The sequence below is a fragment of the Cibotium barometz genome, chromosome 22, assembly GCF_041138505.1.
Source record: "Cibotium barometz isolate CiBa-2024 chromosome 22, ASM4113850v1, whole genome shotgun sequence".
Lineage (NCBI taxonomy): Eukaryota > Viridiplantae > Streptophyta > Polypodiopsida > Cyatheales > Cibotiaceae > Cibotium > Cibotium barometz.
In genome coordinates, this window is record NC_141067.1 from 27,881,342 (window position 1) to 27,904,144 (window position 22,803).

A 22,803-nucleotide genomic window follows, 5' to 3' on the forward strand; every position below is an offset into this window, starting at 1 on the left:
ATTCTCTTTGCGGTTCTTCATGATTTCAGATTATTGCATTCAGATTCTGCCTCCCCTTTGACCTTTGCGATTGGCATCGCATCCACGTTGTTGGTTCCAAAGGCAAGGTACAAAGAGTTGATCCACAGATTGAGCTGGACGAGATTGTTCTTTGGACATTGTGGATTTGGGAGGGGCGTCCATTGTCTGGGTTGTCTTGGGATCCTGGAGAGTGGTTATGGCCAGCTGTTCTTTCATCAGACCCTGTAGTTTCCTTTTTGGAGTACTCAGTACCGATTGGCAGAGCTATATTTCTCACACATGACTACAGGCAGCTATTAGAATGCGCTCATGGCTGCATTTTGGCCTTTCCCATGCATTCACATGTATGTTCTGAGTCAATGTGGATGGTAGCTCATGCTGGGTTGGCTATTGGGACCTGGTCAGCACAGATGGGTCATGCTTCTTCTTGTTTACGTTGCATCGCTCACTTGCCAGAGTCACACAGACACTGCTTTTGGACTTGTGCTCAGGTGCAGTCGATCTGGAGATCTATTTGCCTACTCTCTCGTGTGGGTGTTTGTTAGGGCTATGTCACGTGGGGTGCAGTCTCCTAGCTTCTGCAGTTCTCTGGCCCACACCTTTTCTTCGAGGGGGAGCCTACATACCCCGTTTATTTACTGGCCCTTGCGACTTATTATGGGAGTTCACTTTCCATGATTCCCGTATTAGTTCGCGATGCTGCTGACCAGAGTAGGGAGCCTATTGTTGCCACTATTGCTTTTATCACACTGTGGTGTATTTGGAAGGTTCGATGCATGCATGTTCTTAGTCACGAGCCTTCCTCTGCAGAGGACACCTTGCATATCATTTGGTCCGAGTTACTGCGCTCTCTCTGTAGTGAGTGGGATGCTTCACAGGGGGATTCTAGAGCTACACAACAGCGGAGATTTGATTTTCTTCATACTTGGGGGCGGTCTTCACTGTTCTTTCATTTTGACAGGGGCTTCATGGTATGGCACTATGCTGTGCCCGAGTGGCTGATTCTTCATGCATCACATCAGCCACCTTGATCTTTTGATTTTGTACTTTTCTCTTTGATTTGTTCTGCCCATAGTGCGAGGCCATTTGGCGGTCTATGGGATACAGTACGACATAATATAGCCTTGGATACTCCAAAAAAGAGAGAGAGAGAGAGAGAGAGAGAGAGAGAGAGAGAGAGAGAGACTTCAACAACATTGAGTCTCCCCAGGACTACCAGGCGGAGATTGCCCATGTGTTGACATCTATTGCGCAGTTAGAGCAGGATGCTTGGGAGAGATTTTTGTTATGTATTCATGCTGTGGATGCGTGGCATACGCCTTCTTTTGCACACCATCCCCGCTCCTTAGGCTTCTCATGGGGCTTGCGCCGTCAGCAGGGCCGCTTACTGGAGAGGTTGGATAGATTTTATATTGGAGATTGGGCATCTTTCTTGGGTGGCTCCATCTGCATTTGCCCAGGCACCTCGATATCAGATCATAGTCCTTTATCTTTGGATATTACTTTTGCGCGCCCCCTTGCAAGGCCGCGGGGATCTAGGATTCCGGACAGATTGCTCTCAGATCCTGATTTATCTGATCGTATTTCTCAGATATGGAGTGCTGATCCTATAGCACATGACCCCCTGCACAGTACACACATGTTGAGTTTCTTGCCACCTGTATCACAGAGTCGAGTACATCTTGCAGGGAGACCACCTCCGCTTGTCGTCGTGCGGTGGCCCAGCGTGCGCGCTCCTTGGTTGCTCCTTTAGCTTCGGTCCATCGGCTATTACAGTCCCATCCGGGTGATGCACATTATGATGGTACCCATGCTGAGATTCTTGCAGAGATTCGGGAGATTCAGGAGAGACGATCTGAGTTCTCCAGTCACATGACAGCGGCTCGTTGGATAGCGCTTGGTGACCGGATGAATAAAGACTTCTTTTCTGCACACAGGGAGAGACCCTCTGGTACTACTCTCCGTGCTGTTCTGGACAACCAGGGACTTTTGCAGACACACCCAGACCGTGTTCTTGACATTGCCACTTCCTATTATGAGACTCTTTTCAGTGCTGATCCGGTCACAGCTGAGATTGAGGATGCCAGAGATACTGTGTGGTCTCATACGAGACGCTCTGTCACTGCTGATATGGCCCGCACTCTTTCCTCGAGGTTTACAGTGCAGGAGCTACGAGAGGCAGTGAATGCTCTTGATCCCGTTTCCTGCCCGGGAGATGACGGTCTCACCAGACAGTTCTTCGTCACACATTGGGATGCTATCTCTGGGGTTCTGCTTCGCGGCCTACAGGAGATATATGATTCGGGTTCTATGCCACGTTCTCTTTGCTCAGGACTTATATCTCTTATACCTAAGGGAGGGGATACCACACTTTGCGTCACTGGAGACCTATTACCCTCCTCCCGATGGTATATAAGATATTTGCGACTATGCTGGCAGCTCGGGTAAGACCTTCTCTTCCTGACATCATTCATGGATCTCAAACTGCCTTTATCCAGGATCGCAGCATCTTGGATAACATCTTTTGCTATCACCAGGCTGTTGAGTGGGCTCGCTCTACTAGCACTCCCCTTGCTTTGTTGTTTCTCGATTTTGAGAAAGCCTACGACAGGGTGGATTGGTCTTTTTTAGAGGGGACTCTTTTGCTCATGGGATTTCCGCAGCAGTGGATCACTTTAGTCTCTGCTCTTTACAGGTCAGCATCGAGTGCAGTCACTATTGGGGGTTTTGTTGGCAGATCTTTTGACCTCTCTCGCTCAGTGAGACAGGGCTGCCCGCTGGCAGTTTATCTATACCTTTTTGTGGGCGAGGCGCTTTCGGACTTCATTCATGCACGTCAGAGAGATATACAGGGTGCACGATTTGGTTGATCAGGAGTATGCTGATGACACTCTATCGATGGTTCTTTATGCCTTTGCGACCCTTGATGCGACACGCTCAGTTTTGGATGTTTACTGCTTGGCCAGTGGTGCCCGCATCAACTGGCACAAATCATATGGTATGCTTGTTGGTTCAGATGATGCACCGACCTGGGGTTTGGCAGAGGGGTTTACTTGGCTGCAGCCAGGACAGTCTTGTCGTTATCTGGGTTTTCAGGTTGGATTGGATATTACGTCTCAGCAGCAGTTTGATCCGGTTCTGCAGTCACTTCGTCGGAAGCTATGCCATTGGTCAGCTTAGCATTTATCTCTTGCAGGACGGGCCCCTGTGGCCAACCAGGTCCTCCTGGCCTCTGTTTGGTACATTGCTTCTTGCTGGATGCTTCATGCGGGTGTATTGCGGCAGGTGCGACACCTGATCCGCAACTTTCTATGGAGTGGTCAGGATGGCACTGTTAACACCAGAGCCAGAGTTAGTTGGGCGACGATTATCCTGCCCACGGCAGAAGGAGGCCTTGGTATTATTGATCCTGAGATGCAGTGTCGTGCTTTACTTACCAAGTTTATTGTCCGTGGTTTGTTCCCTGGAAATGAATCTTGGAAGATGTTGTTCAGATCAGTGTCGCACTCTGTGTCACCTCGCTTAGGTACTCGAGATGGTCACACTTGGTCTGTTGGCATTCGCTATATTTTTTCAGATGCGCCTTTGCAGACAGCTCACCTGTCTCCCTTTATGCGCTCTATTTTAGACATTTGGTCTTCTATGCGGCAGAGTTTGCGGAGGCGTCCTCCTGCTTCATTACCAGAGATTGAGCGTTAGCCTCTCATTTGGAGTCCCCATGTACTGGATGAAGAGGGTCGTCAGCTTGGACAGAGGACGCACATTGACTGGGCTTCCTGGGATCGTGGTCTTGCTGCTTCTATGTATGTATGGTCCCAGACACGTCAGCTCCCAGCGGATCTTATTGCGGAGGAGTTGTCCATTGGCAGGGGTGTTATCCCTCATTTGGCCGAGATTGATGCAGGTATACCTGAGCTTTGGGACAGCGCTGTTTGTGGTTTACATGAGATGCCGGAACACATTGGCTGGTTATGTATGTTTGGTGATGAGGGCACTCCATCTCTTGTTTGGAGTTCACACTGTCACTATCCTATGCTGTTTATTCCTGTGGGTGTCCCGGACTGCTTTGGTCATGTCAGATTACAGTATCATGGTTTGGGATGCCTGGAGGAGTTGAGGCAGTATGATTAGACTCCCATTCGTGTGGTGGGGTCATACAGAAAAAGGCGGGAGGTGGATCTGTCTTTTCACATTGACATTGCCCCCAGCTGGCGATTATGGATTTGGGAGGGACGCCCCCTTTCGCAGTTGTATTGGGACCCTGGAGAGTGGGAGTGGCCAGCTGTAGACCCAGGGGCTCGTCATGCATCTTTCTTTGCATACTCTGTGCGCATCGGGAGACATTGCTTGCTTCGTCGTTCATTGCATAGACCGACTCGCTTAGGCACATGGCTGCATGCTGGTCTCTCTCATGCCTTTTTGACACAGTTCTGGACTTCCATATGGAGTTGGAGGATCTCCCGCAGGATCAATTTTTTCTTTTGGATGGCTGCTCATGCGGGTCTTGCAGTCTCTCTGACATTGCTCTCTTAAGATTTCTGCAGTAGAGAGAGTGACAAAGAGAGTGGCAGTGAGAGTGGTTTTCTGCTATCCTTGGCCCCTGGCATTTCCTCTCCGCAACTTTATTCAGGTTTCCCCAACTAGGATGGCGTCTACGCCGGTAGCGAGTTTCCACCAGGAGGCTCCCCCACCACCTCTTCGCCAGTTCGTGATCCCGGAAAAAGTGATGGATGGAGCGGACGCTTCGAGCCGAGTCCTCAGAGAGACAGCAGTTGTGGGGCGCATTTCAGGCCGCGCAATCACCCGAGCTACTTTGCGTGATCACCTGCAGGCTGCTATGGGGACCCACCAGGGCCGGGTTGTGGAGGTTTCTTGCCTAGGCCGCGGGATTTTCATGGCCTTACTTTCTGACTCTGCTTCAGTGGCCGCTCTCTGTGCAATTGCTCCCATCTTAGCTGGTGGCCGGGCCTTGTACATCCTGCCCTGGTACCCTTCCTTCACTGAGGACGAGTTTGAGGCCCGACAGATTGCTCCTCGGTTCCCTCTCACACTCTCTCTGCCTTCCCTTCCTCGCCAGTTTGTGCAGGAGGACTTTGTGGTAGCTCTAGCATCTGACCTGGGGGCTATTGTTCCTGGCTCCGTGCGCCTTTCCGCTGGTCCTCCTCGTGTTCAGTTGTTTGTCTCCTCCGACATCCCGGATTCTATTCTTGTCACTGGTCGAGGTTGATGCCGATTTATCCAGTGCCTTTTTGTTACTGGTAGACCAGGCCAGTGTCTCAGGTGTTATGAGATGGGACACATGGCTCGTCATTGCCCCACCCTTTCTGCACCTCGTCAGGGAGGGCCTTCCTCGGACTAGACCAGAACCCAGCAGCATCGCCAGGGGAAGGCGCCGGCTCGGACAGATATCCTCTCTTCGAGTCATCACCCCCCCCTCTGCTCCTGCTCCTCCAGCTGATGAGTGGAGACGTGTGCCGCGCCGCCACAGTTTTCAGCAACGCCAGCGGTCTGCCCCTTCTGCTCCACCTGTTGACCTCGCCCCTCCAGCTAGGCCTCTTTCGCCGGAGATCTCTTCAGTCCCAGGTACTCAGTTTTCCTCAGAGAGGGATCTTCAGGCCCCACCAGCTGGACTACAGGCATCTCATTTTCCCCCTTTACCCTCGCCACGGGCGTCTGCTCCATCGCCCCAGTCCCGACCGCCTGCACAGCCAGTTCAGCTACCAGAGCCTGTACCTATGCAGGTCGTTTCACACCTACTCCACTTCCTCTTTCTGCGCCCTTGGTTGCTCCTCCACTACTGCCTCTACTTGCACCCTTGGTTTCTACTCCACCGCCGCCTCCGCCCCCGCCGCCTCCCAGAGTGCCTCACGCATTCCTTGATTTCAGTCCGCCAGCCTGGGGTGCAGATCGTGCAGAGTCTAGTGGTCATGCCTTGGGCCCCTTCCTCATCAGGACTTACTTGTCACAGCGCTCAGCTCGAGTTAGTGCTGGTTTTCAGTTTGTTGGTGGTGTCTCTGCACCTATGCGCTCTTTTGTTCTACCTTTTGGTGGGTCGGAGGTATGGTCAGAGGAGAGTGCTACAGTTTGTTCGTACCCACACTCTGGCACAGTTGCAGGATTGGCTTGGTACTCATCTTGACGATGGCTGGCTGGAGTCTTTGGTTCCCCACTGCTGTGGTGCCATACAGTGGTTAGATGCAGAGTCTTGCTTCTGCTTGCCATTGGTGATCTTCTTACAGGACTCCTTCTCGATGCCCTCCTCGATGAAGATTTGGGGCATCAAGAGGGTAGCTACAGCCTTGAGATGTACGCAGACTGTGGTTAGTCAGTGGCTTGCTGATGTACATTTCTTTGCGGAGGGGAAGAGGATTCCCTGTCTTCCTCCACAGGATGCTTCCTTGGAGAAGACAACCTCTTCCAAGAGGCAGAGATTGTGATGCAGATATGTTTTGTTCGCCATCTTGCAGGCATACTATGTACACTTTTGTGGATGGATGCCATGCTGGCTTATGGGATGTATTGTCTTATGGTTCCCCAGATTGTGATGCTGTCAGTTTTGCTAGCCATCTTGTAGGCACGCTATGTACACTTTGTGGATGGATGCCATGCTGGCTTATGGGATGTATTGTCTTATAGATGTACAGTTCTTGCTCTATTTGTGGTGCTATGCATATCTTATCTTGGAATGTTAATGGTTTATGCACTTCAAGGATAGTTGGGAATAGAGCCTCCCGACTCAAGAGAGAGATTGCCAGTGCCATTCCTTCTCCTGTGGACATTTTGATGTTGCAAGAGCATAAGTTAGCACACCCCTATGGCCGTCTCTTGGGCACTGGGTCTCGTACTTACTGGTCACCTTCTATTGGGGAGTCTGGTCATAGTTGTGGCGTATGCATTTCAGTTAGCCCGGCCTTTGTAGCCTCAGTGTGTCAGCATGGTATTTTAGTTCCTGGCAGGGCTATGTATGTGATTGTGAGGATTGCAGATACTCGGATTGGCTTCTTATCGATTTATGCGCCGACTCATGCTCGATCTAGATCTGCTTTTTTGCGCCTGTTGGTGGATGCCCTGTCTCCTGTGCTTTCGTCAGTGGACTCATGGGTTGTTGGAGGAGATTTCAACAACATTGAGTCTGCTCAGGACTACCAGGCTGAGGTTGCCCCTGTGTTGACTTCTATTGCGCGGTCAGAGCAGGATGATTGGGAGAGATTTTTGCTATGTATTCATGCCGTTGATGCATGGTGTACGCCCTCTTTTGCTCACCTCCCTCGCTCCTTGGACTTCTCCTGGGGATTGCGCCGTCAGCAGGGCCGTTTATTGGAGAGACTGGATAGATTTTATATTGGAGATTGGGCCTCCTTCTTGGGTGGCTCCATTTGCATTTGGCCCGGCACCTCGATGTCAGATCATTGCCCTGTTTCATTGACTATTACTTTTGCGCGACCCCTTGCAGTTCGGCGGGGGTCCAGGATTCCGGATAGGTTGCTTTCCAGTCCTGATTTATTTGTTGGCATTGCTCAGATTTGGGAAGCTGATCCCATACTGCAGGCTCCTATTGCACAGTTTATGCATGCTGAGTTTCTTCTCCATTGGCATCAGTACAGCGGCTTTTAAAGTGCCATCCGGGTGATGCACATTTTGCTGGTAGACATTCTGAGTTACTTACAGAGATTCGGGAGGTTCAGGACAGAAGATCGGAGTTCTCCAGTCACGCGATAGCGGCTCGTTGGGTAGCGCTTGGTGACCGGATGAACAAAGACTTCTTTACCGCGCAGAGAGAGAGACCATCTGGGACTACTCTCCGGGCAGTTCTGGATTACCAGGGACTATTGGAGACTCACCCAGGCCGTGTTCTTGACGTTGCTACTACCTATTATGAGGATCTCTTTAGTGCTGACCCGGTCACAGCCGAGGTTGAGGTTGCGAGAGATACTGTTTGGTCTCATACGAGACGCTCAGTCACAGCTGACATGGCCCACACTCTTTGTTTGGAGTTTACAGTGCAGGAGTTACGAGAGGGAGTGGATGCTCTTGATCCTGCTTCCTGTCCAGGGGATGATGGTCTTACCCGTCAATTTTTCATTACACATTGGGATGTTATCTCTGGGGCTTTACTCAGAGGACTATAGGAGGTATACGATTCGAGATCTATGCCACGTTCCCTTTGCTCAGGGCTTATATCTCTTATACCTAAAGGAGGGGATTGTGCGCTAGTGGAGACCTATTACCCTCCTCCCCACGGTATATAAGATATTCGCTACTATGTTGGCATCGCGATTGAGACCTTATCTTCCTGATATCATTCATGGATCTCAGACCGCTTTTATCCAGGATCGATGCATCTTGGATAACATCTTTTGCTACCATCAGGCTGTTGAGTGGGCCACATCTACTGGTACCCCCCTCGCTCTCTTGTTTCTCGATTTTGAGAAAGCCTATGACAGAGTGGACTGGTCTTTTCTTGAGGGTTCCCTTTTACGCATGGGATTTCCACAGCAGTGGATCACTGGAGTTTCAGCTCTTTATAAATCAGCATCTAGTGCAGTGACTATTGGGGGTTTTATTGGCAGATCCTTTGACATTTCTCGCTCGGTGCGACAGGGATGCCCCTTGGCAGTGTATCTCTACCTCTTTGTGGGTGAGGCGCTCTCTGACTCCATTCATGCACGACAGCGAGATATACAAGGTGTTGCTTTGCCTCTAGCGGGTGAGCGTGATTTGGTTGATCAGGAGTATGCTGATGACACTCTGTTGATGGTTCTTTACGCCATTGCGGTGCTAGATGCTACACGCTCAGTTTTGGATGTCTATTGTTTGGCCAGTGGTGCTCGCATCAACTGGCACAAATCATATGGTATGCTGGTTGGATCACAGGATGTACCGACTTGGGGTGTAGCAGAGGGGTTCACTTGGCTACAGCCAGGACAGACTTGCCGGTATCTGGGATTTCAGGTTGGTTTGGATATTACACCTCAGCAGCAGTTTGCTCCGGTTCTGCAGTCGCTTCGCCGGAAGCTATGCCATTGGTCATCCCAGCACTTATCTCTTGCAGGACGGACTCTGGTGGCCAATCAGGTTCTCTTGGCCTCTGTTTGGTACATTGCTTCCTGTTGGATGCTCCATGCGGGTGTGATGCGGCAGGTTCGTCGCCTGATCCGCAACTTCCTATGGAGTGGTCATGATGGCACTGTTGACACCAGAGCCAGAGTTAGCTGGGCGACGATCATACTGCCTATTGCAGAGGGAGGTCTTGGTATTATTGATCCTGAGATGCAATGCCGCGCTTTACTTACCAAGTTCATTGTCCGTGGATTGTTTCCGGGCAATGAAACTTGGAAGACGCTCTTTATATCAGTCTTGTATACAGTGTCACCGCGCTTTGGTACCCGTGATGGTCATACTTGGTCTCCTGGTATTCGCTACATTTTTTCAGATGCCCCTCTGCACACTGATCATCTGTCACCATTTATGTGCTCTATATTACAGATTTGGACTTCCATGCGGCAGAGTTTGCAGCGTCGTCCTCCTGCTTCATTGCCAAAGATTGAGCGTCCGCCCCTCATTTGGAGTCCCCATGTCCGGGATGTAGAGGGTCGTCAGCTTGGACAGAGGACACACATTGACCGGGCTTCCTGGGATCGTGGGCCAGCTTCTTCTATGCTTGCGGAGGAGTTCTCTATAGGCAGAGGTGTACTTCCACGGATGACAGAGATTGATGCAGCTATTTTAGAGCTTTGGGACCGTGCCATTCGGGGCTTACATATGATGCCGGACCACATTGGTTGGTTATGTATGTTTGGTGATCAGGGCACACCATCTCTTGTTTGGAGCTCTCATTGCTATTGGCCTATGCTATTTATTCCTGTGGGAGTGCCTGACTCCTTCGGCCATGTTAGATTGTAGTATCATGGTTTGGGATGCCCGGAGGAATTGAGGCAGTATGATTGGACACCCATTCGTGTGGTTGGTTCTTACAGGAAAAGGCGGGAGGTGGACCCATCTTTTCACATGGATATGGCCACCAGTTGGCGACTATGGATCTGGGAGGGACCCTGGTGAGTGGGAGTGGCCTTCTGTGGAGCCGAGGGCTCGGCACGTATCATTTTTTGCGTATTCAGTACGCATTGGGAGGCATTGCTTACTCCGTCGATCGCTGCATCGACCGACACGCTTGGGTACATGGCTGCATGCTAGTCTCTCCCATGCTTTCCTTAAACAGTTTTGGACTTCCATTTGGGGCTAGAGGATCCCACGCAAGATCACTTTATTCTTTTGGATGGTTGCTCATGCGGGTCTTGCAGTTGGCACATGGGGTGCCTTGATGGGCCACGATCCCATCTGTGTCCGCTGTGATTTGCATGTTTCAGAGTCTCAGGCCCACTGCCTGTGGTCCTGTCCAGCTGCCTTATTTTTCGAGGGAGAGGATACAGATCCTGTTCTTATGCTTACAGCGATGGGGTATTCGCTGGGATGCCTTAGTATGATTCCGCCAGAGTCACGACAGATGGAGCATTGGCACAGGGACGATGTCTTCACTGTGATTGCTGCGATTGCGATGTGGAACATTTGGAGAGCTCGCTGTCTCCATGTTCTTGGTCACACACAGCCATCGACATGCGACACACTTGTCATGATATGGGTAGATCTGATCTGCTCACTACGCTCCATTTATGATGAGTCCTGTCGTCCGTCACGATCCGCTCAGGATAGACGCCAGGCTTTCATAGATGGGGGCGTTCGCCTCTTTTCTTCAGGATTGTCGGAGAACATGCTAGATGGGAGTACACCCCACCACAGTGGTTCATATTGCATACATCTCACGCACCGCCGTGATCTAGCACTGCCTACTTACAGGTCTCTGATTGATCTATAGTTTGTATGCCCCCTGAGTAGGCTATTTCTGGCACTCTGGGGATTTCTCATACTTAGTAATACAGATCTGTGCTCCCCAAAAAAAAAAAAAAAGAGAGAGAGAGAGAGAGAGAGAGAGGAGCGTGTTGTGTTCAGCTCTGCGTGCCGCACCTTGGTTTGCAATCCCTAGCAGTCGCTTCCCCCCCCCGTTGTGGCTTGTTGGTGTGAGCTCCTTGCTGTCGCGCGCTCTGCTGTGTTGCTTCTTGCGCGCGCGTTGCCGCTGTGCTATCGCGTCATTGCTGCCTTGTTTACTTACGCTCTTCCGTCCCGCTTGCACCCTCTGTTGCTCCGCCTACTTTTGCAAGCTCCGCCCTCGCGTTGCTTCTCCGCCTGCGCCTGCCTGGTCTAGCGAGCTCCGCCGTCCTAGCTCAGCCTGCTCTGCCGGTCCAGCTTGCCCGACCCAGCCAGCCTAGCTTTGCCTTTTCAGCCCGCTCAACCCCGGCGTTCTCTCCCCTTCGGCCTGCATTCTCCAGCCCGTAGCCTTACCCTAAACCCCCAAAATTAAATTAACCCTTCAGACCGCCTCCTCCACTCTCGTCGCCCCCAAGCCGCCTCCTCCCGGCTCGCTCAGGAAAATAATTTTTCAGGTTTTCTATAGTTTTAGCACAGAGAGAGAGAGAGAGAGAGAGAGAGAGAGAGAGAGAGAGAGAGAGAGAGAGAGCCTCCGCTCTGGGACAGCGCCGTTCGTGGTCGATGCCAGAGCACATTGGCTGGTTATGTATGTTTGGTGACGAGGGCACCCCATCTCTTGTTTGGAGTTCACACTGTCACTACCCTATGTTGTTTATCCCTGTGGGTGTCCCGGACTGCTTTGGTCATGTCAGATTGCAGTATCATGGTTTGGGAGGCTTGGAGGAGTTGAGGCAGTATGATTGGATTCCCATTCGTGTGGTGGGGTCATACAGGAAAAGGCGGGAGGTGGATCCGTCTTTTCACATTGACATTGCTCCCAGCTGGCGATTATGGATTTGGGAGGGACGCCCCTTTCACAGTTGTATTGGGACCCTGGAGAGTGGGAGTGGCCTGCTGTGGACCCAGGAGCTCGTCATGCATCTTTCTTTGCATACTCTGTGCGCATCGGGAGACATTGCTTGCTTCGTCGTTCTTTGCATAGACCGACTCGCTTAGGCACATGGCTTCATGCTGGTCTCTCCCATGCCTTTTTGACACAGTTTTGGTCTTCCATCTGGAGTTGGAGAATCTCCCGCAGGATCACTTTTTTCTTTTGGATGGCTGCTCATGCGGGTCTTGCAGATGGCACTTGGGGAGCTCAGATGGGTCATGATCCCATATGCATCCGCTGTCATCTACATGTTTCAGAGTCTCAGGCCCACTGTCTGTGGTCCTGTCCTTCTGCCTTCTCCGTGTGGAGAGCAGTGGCTTTACTGCTCAGCAGGGCAGGGTTGCATGCAGGCTTTCTCAGCTGGGGATCTGTGTTGTGGCTTCTCCCTTGGCCTGGCCCACATATATTTTTTGAGGGGGAGGATACAGACCCTATTCTTATGCTTACATCGATGGGGTATTCGCGGGGATGCCTCAGTATGATCCCTCCAGACTCACGCTACTTGGAGCACTGGCACAGGGATGATGTCTTCACATTGATTTCTGCGATTGCTATGTGGAACATTTGGAGATCACGCTGCATACATGTTCTTGGTCACACATAACCATCGTCACGTGACACCCTTGTCATGATCTGGGTGGATCTGATCCGCTCTCTATGCTCCATTTATGATGCTTCCTCTCGACCGTCTCGTTCTGCTCAGAACAGATGATAGGCTTTCATTCGTAAATGGGGCTGTTCTTCACTTTTCTTCAGGATGATCGGAGGACATGCCAGATGGGAGTACACCCCACCACTGTGGTTCATATTGCACGCCTCTCACACACCACCGTGATCCTGTGACCATACAGGTCACCCACTGATATTATGATTGTATGCCCCCACAGTAGGCCACCACTGGCACTTTGGGGATTTCTCATACCCAGTAATACAGATCTGTGCTTCCCAAAAAAAAAGAAAAGAGAGAGAGAGAGAGAGAGAGAGAGAGAGAGAGTGGCGTCCGACCTGGGGACTGTTGTTCCTGGCTCTGTGCGCCTTTCTGCTGGGCCTCCTCGAGTTCAGTTGTTTGCTTCTTCAGAGATCCCTGATTCCATTCTCGTCACTGGACGCGGTGGTTGCGGCTTGACCCAGCGCCTTTTTGTCACTGGCAGACCTGGCCAGTGTCTCCGGTGACCAGACCAGAGCCCAGCAACAGCACAATGGGAAGACTCCGACTCAAACAGACATTCCTTCCTTGAGTCGCCATCCCCCCCCTTCTGCTCCTGTTCCTCCAGCTGGGGAGTGGAGGCCAGTGCCGCGCCGTCATACTTTTCAACAGAGACAGCTCCACGACCTTCCTGCAGCGACTGTTGAGCTTGAGCCTTCTGCCAGGCCTCTTTCGCTGGCAATCTCTTCGGTTCTTGGCACTCAGTTCTCCTTAGAGCCTGACCGTCAGCTTCCACCTGCTGTCCTTCAGGCTTCCCACTTTCCACCCTTACCCTCTCCTCGGGCATCCCCCCGATCTGCCCAGTCTCAGCCGCCTCTCCAGATGGATCCGCCTATTGAGCCTGTTGCCATGCAGGTTGACGAGCGATCCCCTCTGCCTCGTCCCGTGAGGCCTTCTACTCCCTGGGCTTTACCTGCTCCTCCAGCTTCTACACCGCTGCTGCCCCTTCCTCCGCCACTTCCCCGAGTACCTCGTGCGTTCCTGGACTACAGCCCGCCAGCTTGGGGAGCAGATCGCGCTGAGAGCAGTGCTCATGAGTTAGGCCCCTTTGTGATCAGGGTCTACATGTTACAGCGATCTGCTAGAGTTACCTCAGGCTTTCAGTTTGTTGGTGGCCTCTCTAGTCCGCTACATTCCTTTGTATTACCTTTTGCTGGCTCTGAGGTTTGGTCTGAGGAGAGTGTTTTACAGCATGTTAGTACTCACACTTTCTCCCAGTTGCAGGGTTGGCTTGGCTCTCCGCTCGATACGGCCTGGTTCCAGTCACTGTTCCCTCACTGTTGTGGCGCTATCGAGTGGCTGGATGCAGATTACTGTTTCTGTCTGCCGCCGGTTATTTGTCTACAGGACTCCTTCACGATGCCCTCCTCGATGAAGATATGGGGCGTCAAGAGGGTGGCTGTTGTTTTGAGATGTATGCAGATTGTGGTTAGTCAGTGGCTTGCAGATGTTCATTTTTTTGCCATGGGGAAGAGGATTGCACATCTTCCGCCGCAGGCTGGTTCTTTGGAGTTGACAGCTTCCTCCAAGAGGCAGAGATTGTGATGTGGACAGTTTTTTCTGCATTGTTACAGGGATGCTATATGCGCTTTTCATCATGGATGACATACTGCTTTTTGGGATGTAGTCTTGTGGTTTCCCTTTTCAGGAGTATAGACCGGCCAGTCACCTTGTTGGATGTTTATCCGGGGCTACTATGGTTGCCTTGCTGTTCTGGCCTCTATGGCTATGGTTATGGATGTACAGTTTCATGCCTTCAGATTGCCTTTGCATTGGCCTTGATGGATGTATTTGCATTGGCCTTCATTTGGATGTACAGTTTTTTGCTCTTGGATGTACAGTTTTTACTCTCGGTTTTTTATCATGCGTATCCTCTCTTGGAATGTTAATGGTTTACGCACTTCGAGGTTAGTTGGGAACAGAGCATCCCGCCTCAAGAGAGAGATTGCTAGTGCCACTTCATCACCTGTGGACATTTTGATGCTGCAGGAGCATAAGTTGGCACATCCCGTTGGTCATCTTTTGGGCACTGGATCCCGTACTTACTGGTCACCATCTATTGGGGATTCTGGTCACAGTTGTGGGGTATGCATATCTGTCAGCTCCGCCTTTGTGAGCTCGGTGTGTCAGCATGATATATTGGTGCCTGGTAGGGCAATGTTTGTGGTACTGAGGATTGCGGATGCTTGGGTTGGCTTCTTGACGATTTATGCTCCGACCCATGCTCGAGCACGTTCGGCTTTTTGGAGCCTCTTGGTGGATGCCATCTCTCCTATGCTTTTGTCAGTTGATTCTTGGGTTGTCGGAGGAGACTTCAACAACATTGAGTCTCCACAGGACTACCAGGCGGAGATTGCCCCTGTGTTGACATCTATTGCGCGGTCAGAGCAGGATGCCTTGGAGAGATTTTTGTTATGTATTCATGTTGTGGATGCGTGGCATACGCCTTCTTTTGCTCACCATCCTCGCTCCTTAAGCTTCTCATGGGGCTTGCGCCGTCAGCAGGGACGCTTACTAGAGAGGTTGGATAGATTTTATGTTGGAGATTGGGCTTCTTTCTTGGGTGGCTCCATCTGTATTTGCCCTGGCACTTCTATGTCCGATGATAGTCCTCTTTCTTTGGATATTACTTTTGCGCGTCGCCTTGCTGGGAGGCGGGGATCTAGGATTCCGGACAGATTGCTCTCAGATCCTGATTTATCTGATCGTGTTTCTCAGATATGTAGTGCTGATCCTATACCTCATGATCCCTCTACACAGTACTCACATGCCGAGTTTTTGGCCACCTGTATCACAGAGTCCAGCATCTCTTGTAGGGAGACCACCTCCGCTTGTCGTCGTGTGGTGGCCCAGCGCGCGCGCTCCTTGGTTGCTCCTTTAGCTTCGGTCCAGCGGCTATTACAGTCCCATCCAGGTGATGCACATTATGCTGGTACCCATGCTAAGATTCTTGCAGAGATTCGGGAGATTCAGGAGAGACGATTTGAGTTCTCCAGTCACATGACAGCGGCTCGTTGGGTAGCGCTTGGTGACAGGATGAACAAAGACTTCTTTTCTGCACACAGGGAGAGACCCTCTGGTACTTCTCTCCGTGCTGTTCTAGACGACCAGGGACTTTTGCAGACTCACCCTGACCGTGTTCTTGACATTGCTACCTCCTATTATGAGTCTCTTTTCAGTGCTGATCCGGTCACAGCTGAGATTAAGGATGCTAGAGATACTGTGTGGACTCATACGAGATGCTCGGTCGCTGCTGGTATGGCGCGCACTCTTTGTTCAGAGTTTACAGTGCAGGAGCTACGAGAGGCAGTGGATGCTCTTGATCCCGTCTCCTGTCCGGGAGATGACGGTCTCACCAGACAGTTCTTCGTCACACATTGGGATGCTATCTCTGGGGTTCTGCTTCGCGGCCTACAGGAGATATATGATTCGGGTTCTATGCCACGTTCTCTTTGCTCAGGACTTATATCTCTTATACCTAAGGGTGGGGATACCACACTTCTGCGTCAGTGGAGACCTATTACCCTCCTCTCGACGGTATATAAGATATTTGCGACTATGCTGGCAGCTCGGGTGAGACCTTTTCTTCCAGACATCATTCATGGATCTCAGACTGCTTTTATCCAGGATCGCAGCATCTTCGATAACATCTTTTGCTATCACCAGGCTGTCGAGTGGGCTCGCTCTACTAGCACCCCCCCTTGCTTTGTTGTTTCTCGATTTTGAGAAAGCCTACGACAGGGTGGACTGGTCTTTTTTAGAGGGGACTCTTTTGCGCATGGGATTTCCGCAGCAGTGGATCACTGGAGTCTCTGCTCTCTACAGGTCAGCATCGAGTGCAGTCACTATTGGGGGTTTTGTTGGCAGACCTTTTGACATCTCCCGCTCAGTGAGACAGGGATGCCCGCTGGCAGTATATCTATACCTTTTTGTGGGCGAGGCGCTTTCGGACTTCATTCATGCACGTCGGAGAGACATTCAGGGTGTTGCTTTGCCATTAGCAGGTGAGCGCGATTTGGTTGATCAGGAGTATGCTGATGATACTCAAGAAGGAGTCCTGTAAGAAGATCACCAATGGCAAGCAGAAGCAAGACTCTGCATCTAACCACTGTATGGCACCACAGCAGTGGGGAACCAAAGACTCCAGCCAGCCATCGTCAAGATGAGTACCAAGCCAATCCTGCAACTGTGCCAGAGTGTGGGTACGAACAAACTGTAGCACTCTCCTCTGACCATACCTCCGACCCACCAAAAGGTAGAACAAAAGAGCGCATAGGTGCAGAGACACCACCAACAAACTGAAAACCAGCACTAACTCGAGCTGAGCGCTGTGACAAGTAAGTCCTGATGAGAAAGGGGCCCAAGGCATGACCACTAGACTCTGCACGATCTGCACCCCAGGCTGGCGGACTGAAATCAAGGAATGCGCGAGGCACTCTGGGAGGCGGCGGTGGGAGGCGGCGGGGGCGGAGGCAACAGTGGAGTAGAAACCAAGGGTGCAAGTAGAGGCAGTAGTGGAGGAGCAACCAAGGGCGCAGAAAGAGGAAGTGGAGTAGGTGTGAAACGGGTATCGACCTGCATAGGTACAGGCTCTGGCAGCTGAACTGGCTGTGCAGGCGGTCGGGACTGGGGCGATGGAGCAGACGCCCGTGGCGAGGGTAAAGGGGGGAAATGAGATGCCTGTAGTCCAGCTGGTGGGGCCTGAAGATCCCTCTCTGAGGAAAACTGAGTACCTGGGACTGAAGAGATCTCCGGCGAAAGAGGCCTAGCTGGAGGGGCGAGGTCAACAGGTGGAGCAGAAGGGGCAGACCGCTGGCGTTGCTGAAAACTGTGGCGGCGCGGCACAGGTCTCCACTCATCAGCTGGAGGAGCAGGAGCAGAGGAGGGGGGGGGGGGTGATGACTCGAAGAGAGGATATCTATCCGAGCCGGCGCCTTCCCCTGGCGATGCTGCTGGGTTCTGGTCTAGTCCGAGGAAGGCCCTCCCTGACGAGGTGCAGGAAGGGTGGGGCAATGACGAGCCATGTGTCCCATCTCATAACACCTGAGACACTGGCCTGGCCTACCAGTAACAAAAAGGCACTGGATAAATCGGCATCAACCTCGACCAGTGACAAGAATAGAATCCGGGATGTCGGAGGAGACAAACAACTGAACACGAGGAGGACCAGCGGAAAGGCGCACGGAGCCAGGAACAACAGCCCCCAGGTCAGATGCTAGAGCTACCACAAAGTCCTCCTGCACAAACTGGCGAGGAAGGGAAGGCAGAGAGAGTGTGAGAGGGAACCAAGGAGCAATCTGTCGGCCTCAAACTCGTCCTCAGTGAAGGAAGGGTACCAGGGCAGGATGTACAAGGCCCGGCCACCAGCTAAGATGGGAGCAATTGCACAGAGAGCGGCCACTGAAGCAGAGTCAGAAAGTAAGGCCATGAAAATCCCGCGGCCTAGGCAAGAAACCTCCACAACCCGGCCCTGGTGGGTCCCCATAGCAGCCTGCAGGTGATCACGCAAAGTAGCTCGGGTGATTGCGCGGCCTGAAATGCGCCCCACAACTGCTGTCTCTCTGAGGACTCGGCTCGAAGCGTCCGCTCCATCCATCACTTTTTCTGGGATCACGAACTGGCGAAGAGGTGGTGGGGGAGCCTCCTGGTGGAAACTCGCTACCGGCGTAGACGCCATCCTAGTTGGGGAAACCTGAATAAAGTTGCGGAGAGGAAATGCCAGGGGCCAAGGATAGCAGAAAACCACTCTCACTGCCACTCTCTTTGTCACTCTCTCTACTGCAGAAATCTTAAGAGAGCAATGTCAGAGAGACTGCAAGACCCGCATGAGCAGCCATCCAAAAGAAAAAATTGATCCTGTGGGAGATCCTCCAACTCCATATGGAAGTCCAGAACTGTGTCAAAAAGGCATGAGAGAGACCAGCATGCAGCCATGTGCCTAAGCGAGTCGGTCTATGCAATGAACGACGAAGCAAGCAATGTCTCCCGATGCGCACAGAGTATGCAAAGAAAGATGCATGACGAGCCCCTGGGTCTACAGCTGGCCACTCCCACTCTCCAGGGTCCCAATACAACTGCGAAAGGGGGCGTCCCTCCCAAATCCATAATCGCCAGCTGGGGGCAATGTCAATGTGAAAAGACAGATCCACCTCCCGCCTTTTTCTGTATGACCCCACCACACGAATGGGAGTCTAATCATACTGCCTCAACTCCTCCAGGCATCCCAAACCATGATACTGTAATCTGACATGACCAAAGCAGTCCGGGACACCCACAGGGATAAACAGCATAGGATAGTGACAGTGTGAACTCCAAACAAGAGATGGAGTGCCCTCATCACCAAACATACATAACCAGCCAATGTGTTCTGGCATCTCATGTAAACCACAAACAGCGCTGTCCCAAAGCTCAGGTATACCTGCATCAATCTCGGCCAAACGAGGGATAACACCCCTGCCAATGGACAACTCCTCCGCAATAAGATCCGCTGGGAGCTGACGTGTCTGGGACCATACATACATAGAAGCAGCAGGACCACGATCCCAGGAAGCCCAGTCAATGTGCGTCCTCTGTCCAAGCTGACGACCCTCTTCATCCAGTACATGGGGACTCCAAATGAGAGGCTAACGCTCAATCTCTGGTAATGAAGCAGGAGGACGCCTCCGCAAACTCTGCCGCATAGAAGACCAAATGTCTAAAATAGAGCGCATAAAGGGAGACAGGTGAGCTGTCTGCAAAGGCGCATCTGAAAAAATATAGCGAATGCCAACAGACCAAGTGTGACCATCTCGAGTACCTAAGCGAGGTGACACAGAGTGCGACACTGATCTGAACAACATCTTCCAAGATTCATTTCCAGGGAACAAACCACGGACAATAAACTTGGTAAGTAAAGCACGACACTGCATCTCAGGATCAATAATACCAAGGCCTCCTTCTGCCGTGGGCAGGATAATCGTCGCCCAACTAACTCTGGCTCTGGTGTTAACAGTGCCATCCTGACCACTCCATAGAAAGTTGCGGATCAGGCGTCGCACCTGCCGCAATACACCCGCATGAAGCATCCAGCAAGAAGCAATGTACCAAACAGAGGCCAGGAGGACCTGGTTGGCCACAGGGGCCCGTCCTGCAAGAGATAAATGCTAAGCTGACCAATGGCATAGCTTCCGACGAAGTGACTGCAGAACCGGATCAAACTGCTGCTGAGACGTAATATCCAATCCAACCTGAAAACCCAGATAACGACAAGACTGTCCTGGCTGCAGCCAAGTAAACCCCTCTGCCAAACCCCAGGTCGGTGCATCATCTGAACCAACAAGCATACCATATGATTTGTGCCAGTTGATGCGGGCACCACTGGCCAAGCAGTAAACATCCAAAACTGAGCGTGTCGCATCAAGGGTCGCAAAGGCATAAAGAACCATCGATAGAGTGTCATCAGCATACTCCTGATCAACCAAATCGTGCACCCTGTATATCTCTCTGACGTGCATGAATGAAGTCCGAAAGCGCCTCGCCCACAAAAAGGTATAGATAAACTGCCAGCGGGCAGCCCTGTCTCACTGAGCGAGAGAGGTCAAAAGATCTGCCAACAAAACCCCCAATAGTGACTGCACTCGATGCTGACCTGTAAAGAGCAGAGACTAAAGTGATCCACTGCTGCGGAAATCCCATGAGCAAAAGAGTCCCCTCTAAAAAAGACCAATCCACCCTGTCGTAGGCTTTCTCAAAATCGAGAAACAACAAAGCAAGGGGAGTGCTAGTAGAGCGAGCCCACTCAACAGCCTGGTGATAGCAAAAGATGTTATCCAAGATGCTGCGATCCTGGATAAAGGCAGTTTGAGATCCATGAATGATGTCAGGAAGAAAAGGTCTTACCCGAGCTGCCACCAGCATAGTCGCAAATATCTTATATACCATCGGGAGGAGGGTAATAGGTCTCCACTGACGCAAAGTGTGGTATCCCCTCCCTTAGGTATAAGAGATATAAGTCCTGAGCAAAGAGAACGTGGCATAGAACCCGAATCATATATCTCCTGTAGGCCGCGAAGCAGAACCCCAGAGATAGCATCCCAATGTGTGACGAAGAACTGTCTGGTGAGACCGTCATCTCCCGGGCAGGAAACGGGATCAAGAGCATTCACTGCCTCTCGTAGCTCCTGCACTGTAAACCTCGAGGAAAGAGTGCGGGCCATATCAGCAGTGACAGAGCGTCTCGTATGAGACCACACAGTATCTCTGGCATCCTCAATCTCAGCTGTGACCGGATCAGCACTGAAAAGAGTCTCATAATAGGAAGTGGCAATGTCAAGAACACGGTCTGGGTGTGTCTGCAAAAGTCCCTGGTTGTCCAGAACAGCACGGAGAGTAGTACCAGAGGGTCTCTCCCTGTGTGCAGAAAAGAAGTCTTTATTCATCCGGTCACCAAGCGCTATCCAACGAGCCACTGTCATGTGACTGGAGAACTCAGATCGTCTCTCCTGAATCTCCCGAATCTCTGCAAGAATCTCAGCATGGGTACCATCATAATGTGCATCACCCGGATGGGACTGTAATAGCCGTTGGACCGAAGCTAAAGGAGCAACCAAGGAGCGCGCACGCTGGGCCACCGCACGACGACAAGCGGAGGTGGTCTCCCTGCAAGATGTACTCGACTCTGTGATACAGGTGGCAAGAAACTCAACATGTGTGTACTGTGCAGGGGGTCATGTGCTATAGGATCAGCACTCCATATCTGAGAAATACGATCAGATAAATCAGGATCTGAGAGCAATCTGTCCGGAATCCTAGATCCCCGCGGCCTTGCAAGGGGGCGCACAAAAGTAATATCCAAAGATAAAGGACTATGATCTGATATCGAGGTGCCTGGGCAAATGCAGATGGAGCCACCCAAGAAAGATGCCCAATCTCCAATATAAAATCTATCCAACCTCTCCAGTAAGCGGCCCTGCTGACGGCGCAAGCCCCATGAGAAGCCTAAGGAGCGGGGATGGTGTGCAAAAGACGGCGTATGCCACGCATCCACAGCATGAATACATAACAAAAATCTCTCCCAAGCATCCTGCTCTAACTGCGCAATAGATGTCAACACAGGGGCAATCTCCGCCTGGTAGTCCCGGGGAGACTCAATGTTGTTGAAGTCTCTCTCTCTCTCTCTCTCTCTCTCTCTCTCTCTCTCTCTCTCTCTCTCTCTCTCTCTCTCTCTTTTTTGGAGTATCCAAGGCTATATTATGTCGTACTGTATCCCATAGACCGCCAAATGGCCTCGCACTATGGGCAGAACAAATCAAAGAGAAAAGTACAAAATCAAAAGATCAAGGTGGCTGATGTGATGCATGAAGAATCAGCCACTCTGGCACAGCATAGTGCCATACCATGAAGCCCCTGTCAAAATGAAAGAACAATGAAGACCGCCCCCAAGTATGAAGAAAATCAAATCTCCGCTGTTGTGTAGCTCTAGAATCCCCCTGTGAAGCATCCCACTCACTACAGAGAGAGCGCAGTAACTCGGACCAAATGATATGCAAGGTGTCCTCTGCAGAGGAAGGCTCGTGACTAAGAACATGCATGCATCGAACCTTCCAAATACACCACAGTGTGATAAAAGCAATAGTGGCAACAATAGGCTCCCTACTCTGGTCAGCAGCATCGCGAACTAATACGGGAATCATGGAAAGTGAACTCCCATAATAAGTCGCAAGGGCCAGTAAATAAACGGGGTATGTAGGCTCCCCCTCGAAGAAAAGGTGTGGGCCAGAGAACTGCAGAAGCTAGGAGACTGCACCCCACGTGACATAGCCCTAACAAACACCCACACGAGAGAGTAGGCAAATAGATCTCCAGATCGGCTGCACCTGAGCACAAGTCCAAAAGCAGTGTCTGTGTGACTCTGGCAAGTGAGCGATGCAACGTAAACAAGAAGAAGCATGACCCATCTGTGGTGACCAGGTCCCAATAGCCAACCCAGCATGAGCTACCATCCACATTGACTCAGAACTTACATGTGAATGCATGGGAAAGGCCAAAATGCAGCCATGAGCGCATTCTAATAGCTGCCTGTAGTCATGTGTGAGAAATATAGCTCTGCCAATCGGTACTGAGT

General features: G+C 51.4%; 3 protein-coding genes across 10 annotated transcripts in view; 1 reads left to right on the forward strand and 2 right to left on the reverse strand.

The window, feature by feature from the left end:
* Positions 1-22,803, reverse strand: part of LOC147626487 (uncharacterized) — a 376,917-nt gene that overhangs the window by 284,327 nt on the left and 69,787 nt on the right. The gene's annotated exons all lie outside the window — the stretch shown is intronic.
* The window catches only part of LOC147626488 (uncharacterized), a 235,916-nt gene that overhangs the window by 192,361 nt on the left and 20,752 nt on the right, over positions 1-22,803 (forward strand). The gene's annotated exons all lie outside the window — the stretch shown is intronic.
* The window catches only part of LOC147626492 (uncharacterized), a 39,754-nt gene that overhangs the window by 9,958 nt on the left and 6,993 nt on the right, over positions 1-22,803 (reverse strand). The window lies entirely within an intron of this gene.